Source organism: Saccopteryx bilineata, chromosome X (genome assembly GCF_036850765.1).
Source record: "Saccopteryx bilineata isolate mSacBil1 chromosome X, mSacBil1_pri_phased_curated, whole genome shotgun sequence".
NCBI lineage: Eukaryota > Metazoa > Chordata > Mammalia > Chiroptera > Emballonuridae > Saccopteryx > Saccopteryx bilineata.
The window spans coordinates 116979531-117000372 of NC_089502.1; the positions used below are offsets into that span (position 1 = coordinate 116979531).

The 20842-nt window shown below is 39.1% G+C and overlaps 1 pseudogene; it reads left to right on the forward strand.

Annotated features, from left to right (window-relative positions):
• Positions 1 to 20842, forward strand: part of LOC136317812 (small ribosomal subunit protein uS2-like) — a 135350-nt pseudogene that overhangs the window by 3628 nt on the left and 110880 nt on the right.

Here is a 20842-nt window from a genome sequence, read left to right on the forward strand (position 1 = left end):
CTTCGAGCCTTGAAGAAAAACTGATTCATCACCAGAAGCATCTACTGATATATGACGTGATCCCTGCATTTTTTGAACAATATTTTCAAATTGTGCGGAGAAGCCACAAACCCACAGAACATGAAACAAAAGAGTGGTTCTGACAACTGGCACTACTGAATGAAGGGTCCCTTGAGCTTTCATTGATAGAAAATTCAGGGATATAGCGAGACTTCCTCTGGACCACTTTTGCTGTGTCAGTATTTGATATCACTAATACTCTACATCATCTTATTCTCATTTGTAAATTACACAGGCCTTCCAAAATATCCTTGAACACATTTAACAAAAAGCCCAATCATTAGCACATTCTCTTTTCCTGCGGCCTGAGTAGAAAAAGCCATTAGTTTTCTGAAATACCAGGCAACTGTCACCTTTCCTGGGTCAAGGAAAAATGCATGCCTTGGTGTTTTTTGTTCTTATTTGGAACTCACAAGGCAAGAAAAAATAATTCTGCATTCCTTACTTCTTCAACAGGAAAATGACATAAGAATCCACATAACAAACAGCACAAGGCATTTAGGAGTGTTTTACTTTATACACTATATTTAAATGCAACAGGAATAAGAATAGAGTCTTAAAAATACATCCAGTCAGGACTTGCTTCCCCCTTTCTCCAGCCTTTAAGTGCAAACACATGCATACTGACAGCTCTCAGAAAAATAACCCTAATGAGAATTTCTCCCTTTCCCCAGGGGTGCCCGCTGCCACCATCTATTTAAGGAATAATAGCGGGCTGGCTCCCTACTTCATTCTCACAGCATACGTTTAAAAGAGCAATTTTCATTTTTGAAGTATTGCTGAAAGGAAAGAAGTCATCTTTTATCACAGTCAGGAAAGGTCAGCAAATCAGTAATCCTCCATTCACTTCCTGACAGAAATATCTTCTTTCCTTCCACAGCAGATCAGAAAAATGATTTATTTGCAATCAACATTAATACATAAAATGGCCAATGCACCTAGCTATGCCCGGGCATTCCCTTACATGGTCCAGAGGCTTCTTTTATTACCTGCTAAGGCCATGAATTGAATCTGTTGGAGCAAGCATTGTTGATAGGATTCCCAATCCCCTCCCAAGCAGTGTTCCATAGTATCTAATCATGGCAAGGCCAAAATATGTTCATAATGAAGACCTACCAAGAAGCTCTCTTTTCTTCAGTGCCCAGATATTGACCTTTGCAATATGGCTCGTAGAAACAATAATTCTGCCTTGTATAGTGGAATGACTTACAGTTCTCAAAGTAAAGTCACTAATTTTATTGCTACCCAATGCTTTTACTAAAAATATAGGGTAAGCAGCAAGATTTTGACCAAAATTAATACATGGTCAAACAAAATGATACATGTAAAATACAGTCTCAGTTTTACTGTTCAGTTGTAGGCTAAATATTTGTGTGTTTTTTTGTTTTTGTTTTTTAAAGAGCAAGTGTTATCTATGACCTGTATTTTGTATAATCTAACACACCACAGACTATCAGATTTTGTGTATCAATAAACAAGGAAAAACACAACCAAGCTGTGAAGGGGTGGTCTAAAGGAGTCCTCTGAAAATAAAAGTAGGTCACCAAAGCTCTAGCTTCAGTATAAAACTAAGTGTCTCAAAAGAATAGCCACAGAGGAAGGCACAGCAAGGGAACCTTAATGCCTCAACCTTGGCACTGGGTGGAGAATTTGAACAACTAGTCAGTACTCATGCAGGTTTGAGATCTGAATTTACACTTCCAGTGTGGCCCAGGAAATCTCAAGCAGAGAATTTAATTCAAAAAGGTCTCAGATGAGTAAGTGCTAGAAAGTTGGCTGGCAAAAGCAAGTAAAAATTCTCTCTTTGAGACCTTCACTTCGACCCAGGGCTGACAAAGATTGAGGATGCAGTTGATTGTCAGACATATTGTGATTTCATAGGTGTGAGAAAATACGTTTAGGATTAATCAAGCATGGTTGCTATTTATTTATAAGTGATTAAAGAACCTTTACCTCAGAATTAGCTCTTGGTTATGTTTAAAATATTTGAGATGTAAGAAGAATTAACTATTATCTATCTTAGTCATTTTTCAGTATTTTTAACTCTAGAAGACTTATCTATATTATCCTCTGAGATATATTTCCAGCATGGCAATTCTAGGCTAATGTCATTTATTCACAAAATAATAATGGTGACAGATACTAAGTAAGACTTTAAGTAGTTTATTTGAAAGATTTGCTTTATACAAAAGCAACTGTTTAAAAAAGTATGAGGCTTAACAGCAGCTTAGGCTAAAGACTGTCGATGAGCCAGAAGATAATCTGGGAGGGGTGCTTCTATACACGCCTTTTTAATTAGTATTGTTTATTTGGTTTTTAATCTCCTCATTATGAAATAAAACACACAAAAGTGTACAAACACATAAGTAGAACTCAGTAATTTATCACAAAGTGAACATCTATGTAACCATAAGCAGGATCAAGAAACAGAAATTGCTAGCACTTAAGAGATCTTTCATGCCCTTCCCGTGAGTGCTCCCCACTCTTCCTACTTTAGAGATAACAATTTCCTTGTTTTATTTTTTTGAAAAATAGTTGGACTACTTAACTATTCATCCGTATACACAGTGGTGGGATTCAAATAATTTAACAACCGGTACTCTGCCCTAATGACCGTTTTAAGTATAAAAAAATAATATGCTGAAAGATAGTTTATTATTTCATGCATTTAATACTTAAATAAGAACAGTGAAAGAGGTACACAAAACTAAATTATGTTATACGAAAGAGTTGTTGTTTGTTTGTTTTTTACAGAGATAGAGAGAGAGTCAGAGAGAGGGACAGATAGGGACTGACAGACAGGAATGGAGAGAGATGAGAAGCATCAACCATCAGTTTTTCGTTGCTACACCTTAATTGTTCATTGATTGCTTTCTCATATGTGCCTTGACTGCAGGCCTTCAGTAAACCAAGTAACCCCTTGCTCGAGCTAGCAACCTTGGGTACAAGCTGGTGAGCTTTGTTCAAACCAGATGAGTCCGCACTCAAGCTGGTGACCGCGGGGTCTCGAACCTGGGTCCTCTTCATCCCAGTCCGATACTCTATCCACTGCACCATCACCTGGTCAGGCTATGCGAAAGAGTTTTAAAATATTAAATAATACTTGTAATATCTCAGGAGAATTTTGAGCATAACACAAAGCTGAAACAAATGACAGCTTCTCGTCCCGTTTGTTTGGCACTTTTTCTCTTTACGTTATACGTTTGTTTACTAAAGTAACAAATGCGAGGGAATTAAAATGTAGTATTTCATCAAAGGTATAACGAGTTTTATGAAATAAATAAATATTATACAAGCATAGTTTCATCAAATTTTTTTCACCTATGGATGGAATGAACACTACTGTGGGCACTTAGAATTAGCTGTTGCACAGATGAACGTTAAAACAGAGTAAGGAGCCTGACCAGGCAGTGGCACAGTGGATAGAGCATCAAACTGGGATGCGGAGGACCAGGCTCGAGGCACCTAGGTCGCCGGCTTAAGCATGGGCTCATCTGGTTTGACCACAGCTCACCAGCTTGAACCCAAAGTCTCTGGCTTGAGCAAGGGGTTACTCGGTCTGTTGTAGCCTTCCAGTCAAGGCACATATGAGAAAGCAATCAATGAACAACTAAGGTGCTAAAATGAAGAATTGATGCTTCTCATGTCTTTCCCCTTCCTGTCTATCTGTCCCTATCTGTCCCTCTCTCTGACTCTTTTTCTGTGTCTTTGTCATACATACACAAAAAAGAGTAAGGAATGTAAATTTGTGATTTCCACATTGGGTGGCTGCCCAGGCACCCAACTTAGAGAGAACCCTGATTACAAGTGCCATTTTACCAACTGGTTCGCCGAACTCAACAAAAAATTAGGCATGGGTTCTGCCAAACCGACGAACTGGCTGAATCCCACCACTGCCTATATATTATAGTTTTATTTAGTGTGCTTTTTTAACTGAGAAAAATGCATTTATTCAGTATTTGTTATGTTTCTGTCTTATTTTCTCAACATTATGTTCTTGAGATTTATACAAATATACAAATTGTTGCATATAAACTGTAGCTTGTTCATTCTAATTGCTGTGCAATATTTTATTATATGAAGATGTCACAATTTATTTATCCATTCTACAATGGGTGGACATATAGTTTGTTCTCAGTTTGCATTATTACAAATATTAGTGTATGATTATTCATGTATAGGTTCCTTGATTAAAACTAGAAACACAATTCTGTTGTGTAATTATGACTTGGAATTTAATTGATGGATTATAAGGGATTCACATGTTCAACTTAATAAATATTTCCAAGCAGTTCTCTAAAGTAGTGATATCAATTTGCATGCCCAAGAGCCACTTAGTAGAGTGCCAATATTTTTGTTATTTTTGTTTTGTTTGTTTTTTTACTCATCTGGCCTGTGGAAACTTTTTTCAATGACTTTTAAGAATACTTAAAAATTTGCAAATAGCATTGTAGAATCATACTGTCAAGGTTCAAAACTATTGACAAGTTAGGACAATAAAGCAATAAGATAAGGTGAATTTTAGCAGAGATATCCAAAGCTACATCATCTGACTAAGTACAGTATGAGAAGGCTAAGTGTCAGAGAATTTCACATAAGAAAGATGCCCAGATGTTACTAAGGTATAGTTGTCAGGGGACAAAAAGTGCTAACCAGATCTCTATCCATTTTCCCTAAGCAAAGTTTGTGTATGCCAACCACCTATGGTGGAGTTATTATTTCACTCAGTAGATATTTGTTAATGAATGAATAAGGGAATGAATGAATGGTTATATAGTTTGTGTTCAAAGATGAATTCTAGAGAAAATAAAGATATTCATGAGCAAAATCATCTGAATGTTTTCTTTCTTTCCCTGTAAATGTCTTTTTTCTTCAAAGAAGGCCAGAGAAAATTATCAGAGAGAAGTAAATGACTAACTGAGAGCCAGTTAAATCAAACTTAGCATTTTTTTGGAGATGTTTATGAAACAATAGGTTTGTATAAATCCTTAAGTCTTAGTTACACTTTCCAAAGCAGAACTCTATTTTCCGATTTTATTTAATCCATTCCTTCTGAGTTTCTTTGTGTGTGTGTGTGTGTGTGTGTGTGTGTGTGTGTGTGTGTGTGTGAGAGAGAGAGAGAGAGAGAGAGAGAGCGAGAGAGAGAGTGTAACAGCTAGGAACAGGCAGACAGGAAGGGAGAGAGATGAGAAGCATCAATTCTTCATTGTGGCACCTTAGTTGTTCATTGGTTGCTTTCTCATATGTGCCTTGATGGGGGGGTACAGCAGATCGAGTGACCCCTTGCTCAAGCCAGCGACCTCAGGCTCAAGCTGGTGAGCCTTGCTCAAACCAGATGAGTCCACATGCCGGAGACCTCAGGGTTTTGATCCTGGATCCTCCGTGTCCCAGTATGATGCCCTATCAACTGTGCTACCCACCACCTGGTCAGGCTCTTCTGTTTTTTTTTTTTTTCTTCTTCTAAATTCATTTTTTTTATTTCTCTTTTTTGAAAAGTCATTTCTGTGTTTTATAGAAAAAAGGAATCCTGCAGACAAAAGTCTCTAAAATCAAGAAGTTTCTCTTCTGGTCATGCTTTGCTCAGCTCAGATGTGTACTTTGACCGAGTCCTAATTTTCTGCAGTTCTACCCATCATTCATTTCCTCCAGTGCAACATTCTCGTTTTATTTTTTGAAAAAAAGAACACATTTTGGGAAGGGGTGTCAATATAAGTAAAAAATGAAAAATAAAATGGAATTTTAAAAAATCCATTCCCGTAAGAAATATTCCATGTAAATAAAGTCACACCTCATAAACTTAATGCATATTAGCATCTTCAGACTTTTCTTTTTTTATGTTTATTCCAATTTCCAGGCATAAACAGCTTCTTGTTTTGCACCATTTGTATTTGCATGTCTCCTCAATGCTGAGAAATAAATGCCCTGTTTCATTGCTATTTCCCTAGGTTATTTTGGTTCAGTGGTCTGATGTGTGCAACACTTTATAAAATTAAGAAATAACTTACTAATGCCTTCATTTCCCCTTCAGGTTTCTTTGCCTGTATGATCTATGCTATAGATTACATTTACTGTAAACTTAATGTATTTTTAATAGCACTTGCCAAGAAAACAGTGGCTTTATATTTCTGTTTACTTGGTTGTTGCCTGGTAAATAGCAGTGGTCTATCACTGATTCGGAAGGAAGATGGCATGGGAAATTTCACCATTTATCAGTTTTCCCTATGTAACTGGCATATCAAAGAATGGTGCACTTTAAATCATCTAGTGCTTGCCTGGGGTTTCCTTTTTTATGAGACAGAGAAAAAACTTAGCTGGAATTTTACAGCATCTTTGAAAAGGAGTTGCAGCTTTATAATAATGACTTATTTTTAGTGTGCTTTAACATTGACAAAGCACTTTTTAAAAAAATCTCATTTCATCTTCATGAGAACAAAGCCATTTAGTGTACTGGTTAGAATATGGCCTCTCAAGCCAGGTTTTCTAATTTCAAACCCTTCCTCTGTCATTTACTGTCTGTTAATCTGAGCCAGGGTGATTTACTGAACTCTTCTCTGGGACACAATTGTCTTCTTTTGTCCAGTGAAGATGATAATAGTGTCTATAGATTTGTTATGTGAATGAAATGAAATAATCATGTGTATCTGTTAGTTGACACAATAATATGTGCATTGATATAAATCCTCAGTGGTTTAAAACAAAAATTTTATTGCTGGAGGTTGACTACACTAAACATATGTGGTGCGAATAAGCTGGCAAGATGACATTTGATCTAAGATAGCCTAGGCTGGGATAACTTAAGTCTCGTTGATTCTGCTCTAGTTGTGTCTCATTCTCTAAAAGTCTATCTCATAGCACAAGAGGGAAAGCCTCATTGCTGAAGTTTATTTCAAGCCTCTGTGCTTGCTCACCCATTCTAACATCCCATTGACAAAAAGTAAGTCAAGTTGGTAAACCCAGACTGAAGGGACAGGATAGGTCAGCCCATTTGTTCTGGAAGGACACCAAAAATGTATATTGCAAAGGGCAAAGATACGGAAAGGGGTAAAATTTTGAAGCCATCACTGTAATCTACATTAACATATAAGACATAAGACAAAGGATTCAATAAATTTATCATGATTACTATTGTATAAGGTTGATCCAAATGAAATTATCATTTGTGTAGATTAAAATGATCAAATATCAGAAATTTTATGTGATTCAACCTCAAATTACTATCACAACATACTATATAAAGGAATTATCATCTATAATTTTCAGTGGAAGAAACTGAAGCCTATATTAATTTTCAAAGTTACTCAGCTACTAAATTTTAGCTTTTTATTTTAATCTAGTTTTTTTATTCTAAGTCTAGTTGTCTTATACCAGCTGTATTTTGAAATTGTTTGGTGATAGATAATTACAACTGTGCTATGGCTTTATATATTACACAGAGACAATTTACTACCCCTTATCCTCATAAAACTCATGCACTGCCAGTGAGTACTGACATCTGAAACACTGGTCTTTTGCCAACAATAACCCTGTAACATTTCATCTCCTGGTTATTAGCTCCTAGAAACAGAAATTAAGCTAGTAGTAGTTAAATGCTATACCAATATTCTCAGAAATGCCACCCCAAAAGCACTTGAGAATTTGAGTTATAGCTAAATACATTATTTCATGCTCTTGTCACTTGTATTTTTCTAAACATAGTGGCTATGGTATTTTTCAGATTTAATTTTTTTCCAGTGAGAGGAGAGGAGATTAGAGAGATAGACTCCTGCATGTGCCCCAATTGGGATCCACTGGGCAAACACCATCTTGGGCTGATGCTTGAATCAATCAAGCTATTTTTAGCACCTAAGGCTGAGGTACTCACAAGCTATCCTCAGCACCCCAGGAGATACTTGAACTAATGGAGCCATTGGCTGCAGGAGGGGAAGAGAGAGAGAAGGGGAAGAGAAGTAATTACTAACTTCTCTTGTTTGCCCTGACCAGGAATCAAACCTAGGATATATATCCATACACCAGGCAGACGCTCTATCCACTAAACCAACCTATCAGGGCCCACATTTTATTCTTGTTTGTGTGTTTATTTATATCTCAGCCAGTTAAACAGATACATTCTGTATAAATGTATATTTGGATTATTTTTATGTGCATGCAAATTACATATTTATCACTAAAGTATGCATCACAGTGTCTCTAGAGATGTCTTATGTATAGTTTTGTCTTTCATATGTCCTCTACTCCAGTGGTCCCCAACCCCCGGGCTGCAGACCAGTACCGGTCCGTGGGCCATTTGGTACCGGTCTGCAGAGAAAGAATAAATAACTTACATTATTTCCGTTTTATTTATATTTAAGTCTGAATGATGTTTTATTTTTAAAAAAATGACCAGATTCCCTCTGTTACATCCATCTAAGACTCACTCCTGATGCTTGTCTTGGTCACGTGATATGTTGCCGCTAAAATTAAACCCATAAACTAGCAAAATGAATGAAAAACAAAATTCCATCGAAAATTTTTTTGCGAAGTGGAGAAGGGCCAGTGAGGAGACAGAAGAAGAACCTACGACCTTGAAGAAAAAGAAGGCTTCATTTAAAAGACAATAACAGGAGTCCTACTTGAAGTATGGATTTATCGCCACTGGTGATTCTCGCGCACCAGGGCCGCTCTGCATAATATGTGGCGACCGGCTAAGTAATGAGGCAATGAAGCCTTCAAAACTGCTTCGCCACTTGGAGACCAAGCACCCTACTTTAAAAGACAAGCTTTCTGAGTATTTCGAAAGAAAAAAGCATGAACAAGAAGGACAGAAACAATTACTGGTGGCCACTACATCAATAAATGCGAGTGCACTGAGAGCTGAGAGCATCATACTTGGTGGCTAATCGTGTTGCTAAGGCTAAGAAGCCATTCACCATTGGTGAAGAATTGATCCTTTCAGCCACTAAAGACATTTGTCGTGAACTTCTAGGAGAGGCTGCGGTTAAAAAGATAGCACAGATGCCTCTTTCGGCTACCACCGTCACATGGCGCATTGAGGAAATAGCAGAGTACATTGAATCACAATTGTTGGAAAGGATTAATAAATTACCATGGTACACTCTCCAGGTTGACAAATCTACAGATATTGACAACAAGGCAATCCTACTTGTTTACGTGCATTATCTTTATCAAGAGGATGTGCATGAGGGTATGCTATGTGCACTATCATTGCCAACCAAAACCACAGCCGCAGAACTATTTAAATCGCTGGATGACTATATATCAGGAAAACTGAAATGGTCTTTTTGTGTCGGCATATGCACAGATGGAGCTGCTGCCATGACCGGAAGGATGTCTGGTTTAACTACTCGGATTAAGGAGGTTGCACCTGAATGCGAGTCTACGCATTGTGTCATTCACAGGGAAATTCTGGCTAGCGGAAATATATCACCAGAACTTAACAGCTTATTGAATGATGTTGTTAAAGTTATTAACCACATCAAAGCACACCCCCTTCACTCGCGCCTGTTCGAGCAGCTTTGTGAGGAAATGAACGTGGAGCACAGACACCTTATCTTATACACAGAAATAAGATGGTTATCCTGAGGGAGGTCCCTGGCCAGAGTGTTTGAATTACGAGAGCCGCTGCAGAGATTTCTCTCAGAAAAAAGTCACCGCTAGAAGCACATTTCAGTGACTAGGAATGGGTCGCAAAACTCGCGTACTTGTGCGACATATTTAACCTCAATGAACTCAATCGGTCACTTCAGGGGAAAATGACAACTGTCTTCAAGTTGGCAGATAAAATAGTTGCATTTAAAGCCAAACTGGATTTGTGGGGACGACGCGTGAACAGGGGTATATTTGACATGTTTCAAACATTCGCGGGAATTTGGGAAGAGACTGAGCCCAAGCCTTCATTGTCCCAGATGGTGCAAGATCACTTGTATTTGCTTTTAAAAGAGTTTGAATGCTACTTCCCAACCACAAAAGACCCACAAATTGCCAAGGAATGGATCCATGATCCATTTGTCAACAAACCAGGTGAATCCAGTGTGTCTATGCAAGAAGAGAATCAACTACTGGAGATCGCAAATGATGGCGGCCATAAAAATATGTTTGAGACTACAACTCAGCCGGTGTTCTGGATTAAAGTCATGGCAGAATACCCCAAGATCACCACAAAAGCACTAAAAACCCTGTTGCCATTTCCAACATTTGTGTGAAGCAGGATTTTCTGCAGTGACAGCAACCAAAACAAAATTACGAAATAGACTGGACATAAGCAACGCACTTCGGGTGTCATTGTCTCCCGTTACCCCTAGATGGGACCATCTTGTTGCAGAGAAACAAGCTCAGGGCTCCCACTGATTTAGCATTATGGTTATTGAGAGATAGGCTACTATCTCTCATTCTATATAAACATTATAATAAATAACCCTTAACTTACAATATTCATAACAATGGTGAGTTGTATTTTTCATGTACTTTATATTTGTTTTTGTGTTGTATCTTATTTTTAAGGCATGTTTAAACGTTACCATAGCGACTGGAAAGTGTTTGGAGGCAGAGGGGATGTTACTCATGTTATGTTGTTGGTGCAATGTTAAGAGGACGCTTCTAATAAAGTTGCATACGAGTACACAGTGGATTCATGTTTATTTTTATTGTCGTAGGTTCATGATTGGTAGCAAGCCTGAACCTATCATATTACATATTGTGAGACATGAAACGTGGTCAGAATAACAAATTTAAATACAGCCTGAATAATGAGGACATGCTCGTTCCTCCTTTAACTTAGCTCAATAAACATCGTAAGTTCAACAATTATATTTAAAAAACCACAGTTTTTATGCCGGTCGCATAATTTTATTTTGTGCATTTATCCGTCCCACCCTAAAGGGCAGTCCATGAAAATCTTTTCTGAGATTAAACCAGTCCATGGCCCCCCAAAAAAGGTTGAGGACCACTGCTCTACTCAACAAATTGACTAGATCAGTAAGCAGCCATATAGTTATGTTAGTATTAATAAAGTAAGGGAGCAAACAATATCAAATATTGAATCTAATAAACTAGGGAGTTGAGTCTGATATTAAGCTTGACTTACTAGAAAACTATGATATTTGCAGCTCCAGAAGGGACTGCCACGTCTTTCACTGAAGGGGGGATCTCTGAACCATGTTCCTGGTGGGACAACTGGCCCTTATCTGGGATTACTAAAGGAAATATGAAACAACAAAGGGAAATTCCTCTGCTGGATGCATGCACAGTAGAAACCAAGCTGGCACAATAAAAGCCAAGATGGCAACCGTAAAGGGGAGGTCTCTAGCTTAGGAAAAGGATTGGATTGGATTGGATAAAGGACACACAACCCCAGAAGATTTAGAAAAGGTATTGAATAGGAGTTGAGCCCAGCACAAGCTTGGGAAGGATTACAAAAGAGATTGGTTAGTTTGAAAGCCCAAGGTAATATAATCAAAGCCTAACAAAAGACCCTCACATGGCATGCATTCACCCATTGTTTGCCTGTTCGCACATGTTCTCTCTCCATTGTAACCTGCAGGCCCAGCAGCCTCATGGGCCTCAGCTTGGACAGACTCCAAGCACTGGTCTGGGTGCCACAGCACAGCACAGTGCAGTGCCAGTCAAAGTTCAGTCTGGAACAGAGACTAAGCAAGTCAGATGGGACAAGAGACTGAGCTGAAGTAAGCTTTGGCATGGACTAAACTGAACTACGGCAGCTTCGGCTGCCCCGCCCATGCTGAGTAAGGGCACAACCTCTCTGGAAACTGGCCTTTCTTCTCAGCGTGGTGAAGACAAGTCTGGACTTCTTCCACAGCAGGATGGAGCTAAGCCACCTGGTTGTAAATGAAAAACTGGACACCTAGAGAGTCCTTTGTTTTTGCTCCAGCATCAATAAATCTTAACACTACAGTTCACTGTTTCTTGTGTGGGTCCCCGAAATGCTTTTCTTTTGACTCCATAGAGGAACCCTATTTCCACCAGCAACAGTTACAATATAACTGGTTTCCCTTTGTGTGGATCCAGATTAGTCAATTACATGAATATCCAAATCAAATCATTAGAAATAATGTCTCATATAACTCAAGAGAGAATATTTATAAGAAACAATAAACTATTGATGCTCCTCACTATTATATATTGTTGCTGAACTAACTTTCCTCATCAATAAGTTGGTATTTAAGTGACAATAGACCCAATTTCATTTTCTACTTCCTAAGCCCACTAAAGCCAGAAGCACCAAAATGTTCTGACTTTTTTAACAAACTGTTAATTTTAAGACGGCAAAACTCTGTTACTTAATGCTTTTTAAATTGAGTGATTGCACTGATTTATCTTGTTAGTGCTGTCAAATCAAATATACAGAAATAGCCATATAGTTTGTTAGGTATAGTTATGTTAGTTATCTATTACAAATGTAAAAAACCATAGCATCTTATCAGCACTACTGACACCCTAAGGATTCACACTTCTTAAGTGACCTGTTTCCTGCTCTGAACCTGAAAGCTATGTGTACATGGAACACCTGTCATATGCCATTTACAGGAAGTGTGAGGAGAAGGGGACATGGCATCACAGGGTCCATAGTTGATTCCTATTTCTGTCATGTACTACTTGGATGACTTTGGGAAAGATATTTAAGTTCAGTATTCTGTCTCTTATATTTGTACAGTATAAGACCTAACTCACAGTGTTACTTGGCATCAAATGAGATCTTGTGTACACCTAAACACCACACAGTTGTTGGCCAAGCTGCAAATTGCAGAATCCAGAGAATCATCTGAAAGATATCTACTTATATATCTAGTGAAGGAGAAAATAAAAAATAGCCCAAAGCTGAAAACGTTACCAATCAAATCTTCCAGTTACAGTATTTTATTTTACAGGGTTTTTTTTTTTTCCTTTGCACATTATAATTGTCACCATTATTTTGATTCAAGAGTGTAGACTGAAGTATTTTTCAAATTTCTTTTTTTTACTATGTTACAGTAAGAAGTGTATTTTTTTTAGATCACCATATTAATACTGCACACATAAACATACACATTTGAAAGAAAAGTTTCAAAAACTATTACTACCTGTGTTGTAGTATAATATTTTCTACTCTGTTTTGTTATGTTGCAGTTTATTTTATTTTATTTTATTTAAAAAAAGGTTAATCAGTATACCAGCAGCAATGTTTCACAACATATGTTTTAAATATTTTAAAGAAAAACAGATCAGAATTTAAATCCTAAATCATTCACTTATTAGCATAGTGGCTGTGAACAAGTTAGAATCTCAGTTTCCTCATTTGTGAAATGGGAATTATGGTATAATAGAAATAAAACCTTATTTCATAGAGACATAATGAAGATTACGTCAGGGAATTAATATAAAGCACAAAGTATAGTAATACTCATTACTTGGGGATTTCAAATCACTACCTTTAATTGCATAAGGGATAAAGTTAAAAAATATATTTGACAGAAAAAAATATATATATATTTCACTGTATTCTATAAAAATCAGAAAAGTTAGACAATAATCTAAACAATTTAGATTCTTAAATTTATTTTTCCCTTGACTATTTCATGAAGAGAGAAATCAAAGATTATTTTAGGATGTTAATAACCACTGAAAAACAAATAGAAGGTGATGGAGGACAATCTGACTTTGGGTGATGGGTATGCAACATAATTGAATGACAAGATAAACTGGACATCTTTTCTTTGAACACATGTACCCTGATTTATTGATGTCACCCCATTAAAACTAATAAAAATTTAAAAAAAGGAAAAGAAAAGAAAATCGGTATTGAGGCCAGAAGGCCTCTTTGCTAGATTACAAAGAGGCCCTTATCTTCTGCAGTGGAGAGCAGAAAAAGCTGAGGACTAAACTCAAGATTTAATAGTTATATTCACTGATCTTCAAAGATAATTGAATCTGATCAGCTGAGTCAGTCTATTATGTCAAGGTCAGATCCCTTTTGGGACAACCTGGGACTCTGATACATGGGATGAGGACATATGGGTGGACACCCCTGAAGAATTGGGCTTCTCAGTGTTAAAGAAACCAGATTAGTCCCAAGATAGCGTCACTCATGCTAATTCTATGACAGCAAACCCAAACTTTACTAAGTGTTTATGCTTGGCTCTCCCAGAAAAGGAAGGCCTTGTCAACCAATCAGCACTTACCTGCAAGCACAAGTTACCTGACCCGGCTCCAAAACTTCCTTTTTGCTGCATATAAGGAAAGTAACCCTGCTTTAGCCAATCAGCAAATGCCCAGCATAACTTCCTTGTTCTTGCTCACTTCAGTCTATAAAACCCTCTTGAACTGTACAGCTCTTTCGAGCTCCTTTCTACCTGCTACACTGAGTGCTGCTGCCTGATTTGTGAATTGCTGAATAAAGTCAATGAGGTCTTTTTTTAAAAAAAAAAAGAAAGAAAGAAAAACAAAGTTGATATCCCAACACCACTGGAAAGGCCATGAATGTTTGAAAGCACCATTCTAGAACTTGACAACTGCCTCATTGCACAAAGCCATTCAGAGCGGTGGCCCAGTGTAATTTAACTCTATTTCCAAAAGCTGTAAATCCAGGCCAACATTTGTAAACACTAATGCACAATTGACTGCAATGTCACCTTGTTCTTTCTTTACCCTTCTCATCCTACTTAATTTCCCCAACATGACTCAAAGTTTAAATTTATCTGAACCTTCAAAGTGTGTCCAAGAAAACTATATCATTATTAGTCACTTACTTCCCTTTGGGCTTAAAATACTTGGCTAATATCAAATGTCATATTTCAAATCAGATCCATTTCTGTTTACTAGTAGTGTGAGAATCAGAAGTTCACCTTAACTTAATTTATATTTTCTCCCTAATTTAGTAATGCAAATTATTATATTTCACACTGCATATGCTATGATGCAAAATGCAACTGGGACGCAGTTAGTTAGCAATCCAGCTTAGTGAATCCTGGAGATGCTTACAGGGAAACAAATGACATGCTTACTTAAAATTTATTCATTTCTAATGATAGAAACATTTCTTTTCAAATTACAATCTATAGATGTTTGCTAACAGGCACTTCCTGTCATTAGTGGGTTTTCTACTCCACCCTCTTTTGCCATGACCAGTAAATATTATTGAAAATGAGTTTCGAAACATTCTGCTGGCATGTTACGTTTTTACGTACTGTGGATTGCTTATTAGGTCCTCTCAATATTATTTGAAACATAATATCTTTTTAAGTGAAAGGAAGAAAGATAGAGAGACAGACTCCCACATGGACCCCATGAGGATCCACCTGGCAACCCCTGTCTGGGATGGAATCAACGGAGCTATTTCTAGTGCCTGAGGCTGATGCACTCATGAGCTATTCTCAGTGCCCTGGGCAATGGTCAAACTAATCAAGCTTGGCTGTGGGAGGGGAAGAGGAAAAAACAGGAAAGAGGGAGAGGAAGAGAAACAGATGGTTGCTTCTCATGTGTGCCCTGACGGGGGATCAAACCCCAGATGTCGGCCCTGGCTGGTTGGTTCAGTGGTATAGCATTGGCCTGGCGTGCAGAGGTCCCGGGTTCGACTCCCGGCCAGGGCACACAGGAGAAACGCCCATCTGCTTCTCCACCCCTCCCCCTCTCCTTCCTCTCTGTCTCTCTCTTCCCCTCCTGCAGCCGAAGCTCCATTGGAGCAAAGATGGCCCGGGCGCTGGGGATGGCTCCTTGGCCACTGACCCAGGCGCTAGAGTGGCTCTGGTGGCAACAGAGCGACGCCCCGGAGGGGCAGAGCATCGCCCCCTGGTGGGAAGAGCGTCGCCCCTGGTGGGCGTGCCGGGTGGATCCCGGTCGGGCGCATGCGGGATTCTGTCTGTCTCTCCCCGTTTCCAGCTTCAGAAAAATACAAAAAAAACAAACAAACAAACAAAAAAAACCAAAACCCAGATGTCCACATGCCCTGCTGGCTCTCTATCCACTGAGCAAACTTGCCAGGGCCCATTATGGTTTTTTATGAGGAACCTGGGTAATTACTTAATTTCAGTGTTTCTGTTTTCACTGGATATGCCACTGAATAGAAATGAAAGGAATATGGTCTCCTAAATAAAATTCCCTAGCTAAGCTAGAAATTTGATCTTCATGTCCCATTCATCAGGTGAATCTAAGCCAAAAAAAAAAAAAATCTTCCTTAGAATAGAAATGTCTCATGCAGCCCTGGCTGGTTGGCACAGTGCTAGAGTGTCCACCTTGCGTGCAGATGTCCCGGGTTTGATTCCTGTCCACGGCACACAGTAGAAGCGACCACCTGCTTCTCCATCACTCCCCCCTCTCCTTTCTCTCTGTCTCTCTCTTCCTCTCCCGCAGCAGAGACTCCATTAAAGCAAAGATAACACGGGCGCTGGAGATGGCTCCTTGGCTTTTGCCCCAGGCGCAAGAGTGGCTCTGGTCGGAACAGAGCGACGCCCTGGAGGGGCAGAGCATCGCCCCCTGGTGGGCAGAGCGTCGCCCCCTGGTGGGCGTGCCGGGTGGATCCCGGTCTGGCACATGCGGGAGTCTGTCTGACAGTCTCTCCCCGTTTCCAGCTTCAGAAAAATACAAAAAAAAAAAAAAAAAAAAAAAAAAAAAAAGAAATGTCTCATGCTTAGACTCAGATGAAAGGTGAAGTTTATTTTGATCTAACCTATTTCAGTCACTTTTCCATTAAGAAATCTTTTAAAATATTTGTGACCTATAAAATGTTCAGGCAGCCTTAAAAATGGAATAACTTTAAACTAGTAGGAAATTTCATTAATGAAATCACTTACATGCTTTGTGTTTAATTGCAAACCCTTTGGGGGAAAATGTCCGTGTGCACTGAGATATACTCAGAGATTATAATGATATAGACTTTAGGATTTGAAATTTTTATAAAGTTAAAGTTATAAAAAAGCAGGGAAAATTTAATTGTTCACAAAGTAGTGTCTTTATTATGGAAAGTGGTCTGCATTTTTTTTTGTATTATTTTATTACATCTGTTTACCTTTTAAAAAGGTGTCTAGCTCCAGGGTATCTGGGTCAGTGGTAATGACCTGCCTCTTAGGTCCACTGCATATTCTGTCAGGTAAACTTCTAGATCTGTCATTTCGATGAGAATGTGAATAAGATGTTAATATGCATGTGTAATCTTAGTGTATTCCCAGTTTTTCCAAATACAAGGACAACAGTCACAACAGGAGTAAAGACTAGAATTTGGACCAGAGGAGAAAAAAAAAACAAAGCTCTAAATGGATGAAAGGGGTCTAACCAGAATAATGAATTTGAGCTTAAATATACCTATGTGCCTGCAGAGATAAAATGAATGAATGAAAATAGTTGGATGCGGCCCTGGCCAGTTGGCTCAGCGGTAGAGCATTGGCCTGGCGTGCGGGGGACCCAGGTTCGATTCCCGGCCAGGGCACATAGGAGAAGCACCCATTTGCTTCTCCAACCCCCCCCCTTCCTCTCTGTCTCTCTCTTCCCCTCCCGCAGCCGAGGCTCCATTGGAGCAAAGATGGCCCGGGCGCTGGGGATGGCTCCTTGGCCTCTGCCCCAGGCGCTACAGTGGCTCTGATCGCGGCAGAGCGACGCCCCGGAGGGGCAGAGCACCCCCCTGGTGGGCAGAGCGTCGCCCCTGGTGGGCGTGCCGGGTGGATCCCAGTCGGGCGCATGCGGGAGTCTGTCTGACTGTCTATCCCCATTTCCAGCTTCAAAAAAATACAAAAAAAAAAAAAAAGAAAGAAAATAGTTGGATGCAATACACATTGGAGAGGAGTGGGATCTATATCCAGCTGAAATGGAAGGGTTTATTTTGTTCAAAGCCCAGCTGCTAGGCTTATGTGGAAATATGGATTCACTGTTTCCAGGTCTTTCTATTTTCTATAAAAAGTTCGAAGCAGATCTACAAATTAAAAATGTTGGCAATCATTTAAGAAATTACTCAAACATTAATTTATAATAACTTTCTTAGTTTTTCACTTTAGAGGTCTCATTCTTCCAATTTTAAGTATGAGTTACATAAACTAAATTATATAGATTTCAAGTATTTAATTAAATAAATTTTGAAAAATGTATAGACTCATATAACCTTTACTGCAAAGAAATTATAGAATGCTTCTATTCCTCACCCCTCAATTTTTTTTTTTATTCCCAGTTCTACTCAATTCCCCACCCTCAGAGGTAACAACAATTTTGTTTTATATCACCATAACTTAGATTGGCCTTTTCAAGAACTTTATATAAATGGAATGACATAGACAGTTTGGGCTTAGTACTTTTTGTTCAATATAACATTTTGAGATTTACTCATGTTGTTACATTTATCAGTAGTTACTTTGCATTGTTTAGTAGTATCAATATTACAGTCAATTCACTTTTTAATTTTTTTTAAATTTATTTATGTATTCATTTTAGAGAGGAGAGAGAGAGAGAGAGAGAGAGAGAGAGAGAGAGAGAGAAGGAGAGAGAGAGAGAGAGAGAAAAGGAGAGAGAGGAGCAGGAAGCATCAACTCCCATAAGTGCCTTGACCTGGCAAGCCCGGGGTTTCAAACTGGTGACCTTAGTGTTCCAGGTCCACACTTTATCCGCTGCACCACCACAGGTCAGGCTACACTCAATTCATTTTAGAGCAAGTCTGGCCCAAGTGTTATGATAGACTTGGCTTGCAGGAAAATTATTAGTTTAGTATCTAGATTAGAGATAAGAAGATAATTGGTGACAGCAAAGACTCTCAAATACAGACAGGATTGGGAGAGGGATCATGCTGCTTGGAGAATGTTAAAGTAAAACTGTAAAATAGTGGAAATGAGAACTGGAAGGCAGAAGAGAGCAAAAGCATCCTTAGGTAGAGGCTTTCAAAGTTTCTAAGAATGTGGGTGTGAGCGGGACATAAATGTGACTGAAGAAGTGAAGGAAATAGCTGATGAATAAATGTACGATATTGAAGTTGAATTCTAAAAAGAAACGTGGTTATTGATATATAAACTCATTTAAATGCAAATATTTAAATGTTTTTAAAAATAAATGGATACAGCACACTTCTTGTTATATTTCTCTTATAATTAGGTTTGTTTTGGGGGGGGCAGGGATGGGTAGGAAGACCACAGAGATAGAATGTCATTCCCATCACATCATATTCAGGGTACATACTGTCAACATGACTTACCACTGGCGTTAACTTGGCTCACCTGCCTGAGCTAATATTTGTCAGGTTTCTCCATCATGAAGTCCATGGAGAATCTGGAAGCTAAGCTTTTTTGCTTGCCTCCTCCGTGCTTGACCCGGGTGTATAGCTGTGTGTGTGTGGGATGGGCATACTGCACCCATTAATAACTGCTTTTTCATTTTCTACAGTTCTATGGAATTTGTGAATGCAAGCCCGCCCTGGGTATCAGAGCCAGGTGATCTCAGAGTCTGTCCCTTGGGCAGCAGGCACAAAAACTAGGCACCAGGTGTATACAAGCTCTTCTAAGGCAGGGGTCGGGAACCTTTTTGGCTGAGAGAGCCACGAATGCCACATATTTTAAAATGTAATTCCATGAGAGCCATACAACAACCCATGTACGTTACGCATTATCCAATAAAAATTTGATGTTGTCCCGGAGGACAGCTGTGAACATGAGCGGTAGGAAATGAATGGATTGTAATATATGAGAATGTTTTATATTTTTAATGTTATTATTATTTTTATTAAAGATTTGTCTGCGAGCCAGATGCAGCCATCAAAAGAGCCACATTTGGCTCGCGAGCCATAGGTTTCCGACTCCTGTTCTAGGGAGATATTAGTGATCTGTAGAGGCTTGAGTAAAGGATCACAGTCAGCCACTAGCCCTATGCTAAAAAAGAAGCCAGACCGTCTTCAGAGAGCAGTTGTTAAAGTATGCAAATAGGTCTCTTTCAGGAAAAGACTAGGAAATGGACACTTTTTTTTGCCTGCTGCCTCTGCACTGCACCCAAAGGGATAGCAATGGTGAGTCCTGAGAAGCCTGTTAAAACCTGTTTGTTTGCTATAGGCTCGTGGGTCTCATGGATGCAAGCCACATCAGCTTTCAGAGCTAGGTGTTTTGGGGGCTCATTCCATAGGTTGGAGTCTTAAAAGTTGTGGTGCTTGATGTAAGACCCAAACCCTTGTATGGGAGAATGGCTGGGAGTTGGGAGGTCTCTCTAGATTATATATATGGCTCTGTGCCGGGTGTGGGGTTTATTGTGAAACAGGGTCTCAGCCTTTCCTACCCATTTAAGTGTGGATTATGTGGGTATTTTCTCGTTTACCTGAAGTGCAGGAATAGTGTCTGGATTTCACTTTTATTTTTTTTATAGAAAGGGAGAGAGAGTCAGACAGAGGGACAGATAGAGACAGACAGACAGGAAGGGAGAGACAGACAGGAAGGGAGAGAGGAGAAGCATCAATTCTTCATAGTGGCAACTTAGTTGTTCACTGATTGCTTCCTCATATGTGCCTTGACTAGGGGCAGGGCTACAGCAGAGCGAGTGATCCTTGCTCAAGCCAGTGACTTTGGGCTCAGGCCAGCAATGTTTGGGCTCAAGCCAGCATCCATGGGGTTTTGAACTTGGATCCTCCACGTCCCAGTCTGATGCTCTATCCACTGGGCCACAACCTAGTCAGGCAGTTTCTGGATTTCTTTTAGAGACAATTGCTTCGAGTGTAGCTGTAGATTTGCTGTGTCCATGGGAGGAGGTGACTTTAGGAGCTTCCTGTGTCACCATCTTGTACAAGACAGCTTCTTACAGCTTTAATAATATCTACTACATGGGTCACAAAGACTGGGCTTCT